The sequence below is a fragment of the Mus caroli genome, unplaced genomic scaffold (genome assembly GCF_978045245.1).
Source record: "Mus caroli unplaced genomic scaffold, Mus_caroli_1 scaffold_2, whole genome shotgun sequence".
NCBI classification, from domain to species: domain Eukaryota; kingdom Metazoa; phylum Chordata; class Mammalia; order Rodentia; family Muridae; genus Mus; species Mus caroli.
The window spans coordinates 127,212,432-127,215,741 of record NW_028227257.1 but is presented as its reverse complement, the minus strand read 5'-3'; the positions used below and the strand labels follow the sequence as shown (position 1 = coordinate 127,215,741).

At 44.7% G+C, this 3,310-nt stretch overlaps 1 pseudogene; it reads left to right on the top strand.

Moving 5' to 3' along the window:
- Positions 1-2,257: 2,257 nt before the first annotated feature.
- On the top strand, positions 2,258-2,983 carry LOC110290474 (cytosolic iron-sulfur assembly component 2A pseudogene; annotated as a pseudogene).
- Positions 2,984-3,310: the final 327 nt, after the last annotated feature.

Sequence of the window (3,310 nt, the reverse complement as noted above, 5' to 3'; positions counted from 1 at the left end):
TTCTTTCCTTCCTTCCTTCCTTCCTTCCTTCCTTCCTTCCTTCCTTCCTTCCTTCCTTCCTTCCTTCCTCCCTCCCTCCCTCCCTCCCTCCCTCCCTCCCTCCCTCCCTTCCTCCTCTCCTTACAGAAAACCTTAATAGCCTGAGCACATGAGCATTTATGTTCATCAGGTTGCTGTGTTAGAACTGTTGGAGGATCGGGCAAAGAAGATGGATTATTGAAATATTTGGCCCAAATATAAGCTGAAGTTTGGGTAAAGGGACAATAAAGAGGAATATTTTGACAAAAACTGAGAATGTGTTGAGAGAGCTAAATTTTAAAATAAGCCAAAATAGTAAGACATTTTAACGCCAGAATGTAAAGTCCTTATGCTTGTTAACAATGGAATTTTGATTGGATTGAAAAACGTTTAGGAAATTAGCAAAGCTGGGTGTGTCTGCAACAGCATTTCTAGAGACTAATGAAGGGATTGATCCCTTAATGGATTCATGGCATGAAGCCACTGTTGGGGGTTGGTAAGAGAAACACCCTAGTTGGAGGACTTAGACCCACAGCAGTAGGTGCTTGTGGGCTCAGGGCCTTTCCTGACTCTGATTCCTGGCCACCATACTTTATTTATCTTTTCTCTCTGTATATTTCCACCACCACCACCATGTCCTACCCAAGCAACTATCAACTGAAACTATAAGGCTGTGAACTAAAATAAGTATTCTGTCCTTTAAAGTATTTTGTTAGTTATTGAATTACAGTGACACAAAAGTTAGCAAGTGCAATTCTGAATGTATGATGAGAGTTATAGCTAAAAATAAGTTAAAAGATACCCATGAGAGGAGGTAGCTAGAACACAGAGAGGGAGAAGGATGTTGAAATGAGCTTTCAGGAAATTGCTCTCTCCTTGGCTTCTAAAAATAGCTTGGATTCTAGAAGAAGATAACATTGCAATGATGTCAGTTATTTCTTTGTAGAGGCTTCAGTGAATGCTGAGGGGCTCACCAGGAGTTTGGTTATCTCCATTGATAAAGAGAGCTGTAGGGACTGAGGATACTGCTTGATGGTGGGATGCTTGCCTAGCTGTCCTGAGTTAGGTACCCAGTACAGAATACCCAAGATAAAGTCCACAGAACTCATATAGGTCAACATTCTGAAGTGCCCAAGTGAGGATGCCTCAGCTCCAACTTGGGAGAGAGAAGAAAGCAATCACAAGTGGGGAGGGAGGGAAGGATCTGGGTGGGGAAGTGGATTTGTGGGAGGGAGTTGGGGCGGGCTGATCTGGTATTGGGTGAGGGAGAAGGACTGAAGCCCTGAGGACCAGCAGAAAAAATAGAAACAGGCAACCTTGGGAGGTAGGAGGTTGGGGGGACCTACAAGAATGCACCAGAGACCTGGGAGGTGAGAGACTCTCAGGACTCAAAGGGAGGGACCTTAGATGAAATGCCTGACAGTATGAAGAAGGAACTTATATAGAGCCCACCTCCTGCAGAAGACAGGACATCATGTGAGGGATGGGGTTGCCATGCCACAGTCACACTTCTGACCCATAATTGTTCCTGTCTGAAAGAATTGCAGGGATGGAAATGGAGATGAGCCTGAGGAAAAGAAGGTCCAGCGACAGGCCCAAAGTGGCATCCCACTCAAGGGGAGGTCCCAAGACCTGACACTATTACTGAGTCTATGGAACGCTCTCAAAAAGGGACCTATCATGACTGCCCTCTGAAATACCCAGTAAGCAGCTGAATCAGATGCAGATATTTGCACCCAACCAATGGACAGAAGCAGCTGACCCCTGTTATTGACTTAGGGAAGGCTGAAATAAGCTGAGGAGAAGGGCAATCCTGTAGGAGGAATAGCAGTACCAATTAACCTGGAACCCCAAGATCTCTCAGATACTGGAACACCAACCAGGCAGCATACACCAGCTGCTGAGGCCCCCAACACACATGCAGTAGAGGACTTCTGGGTCTGTGTTCATTCAGAGATGATGCACCTAACCCTCAAGAGACTGGAGGCCCCAGGGAGGTTAGAGGTCAGGTGGGGTGGGGAGTGGGGACATCTACGTGGAGACAGGTGGGTGAGGAGGAGGTAAGGGATGTGGAACAGTTGAAGTATGGATGGGGAGGGGAAATAAAATATGGAGTGAAAAAAATAAATTAATTATTCTCTGGTCCCCTAAACCTTCACACATGTCTTGGTTTATTTGAAGACCAGGAAGTTCTCTCCCGCTGCGGAAAGAAGGTGGCTCGGTTGGGACAGTCGCCAGGGATGGCGGAACATGAGGATGGAGCAAGTGTCTGGGCTGCTTTCCTGGATGCTGAGCAGGGTCCTATGGCTCTCAGGCTTTTCTGAGCACGGAGCTGCCTGGCAGCCCCGGATCATGGAAGAGAAAGTGCTAGAAGTTTATGATTTGATTCGAACTATCCGGGACCCAGAAAAGCCCAATACTTTAGAAGAACTGGAAGTGGTCACAGAGAGTTGGGTGGGAGTTCAAGAAATAAATGAAGATGACTATTTGGTTATTATCAAGTTCACACCAACAGTACCTCATTGCTCTTTGGCAACTCTTATTGGGCTGTGCTTAAGAGTAAAGCTCTAGCGTTGTCTGCCGTTCAAACCCAAGTTGGAAATCTACATTTCTGAAGGAACTCACTTGACAGAAGAAGACAAATGACAAAGAGCAGGTGGCAGCTGCAATGGAGAACCCCAACCTTCGGGAAATCGTGGAACAGTGCGTCCTCGAGCCGGACTGAGCCCTTCCTAAGAGCCAGCGGCTTAGAAGTGTTGGATCTGCTTGTTTAAGTCCTTTGTAAGATGTAGAGGACACATGTTGACTAGATAAGTGATTTGTACCTCAGAGCTTTTTTGTTTTTTGTTTTTTCGAGACAAGGTTTCTCTGTGTGGCTCTGGCTGTCCTGGAACTTGTTCTGTTGACCAGGCTGGCCTTGAACTCAGAGATCCACCTGGCTCTGTCTCCCAAATGCTGGGATTAAAGGTGTACACCACCCTTGCCTGGCCTTCAGAGCATTTTTTAAGTGGATTCTTCCTGAGAAAATTTCAGTTATGAGGTAGATTCTAATTGTTCAGTGAGTAACATTCTCAGGATTTCTAACTCAAGTGATCAGACAGAAAATATTTTCTAGTTATTATGTGTAAAATCTTACTATTTTTCTGATGACCATTCTGATAAAACTCCTTTTCATGCCAAATATCTACTGTGCTCAAATGTATTTGATTTAAACCATTCTAAAATAAATATGACAAATGATTCTTTTAATGGCTCAAAAACCAAATTAATCAATAAAAAATAAATTAGAAAA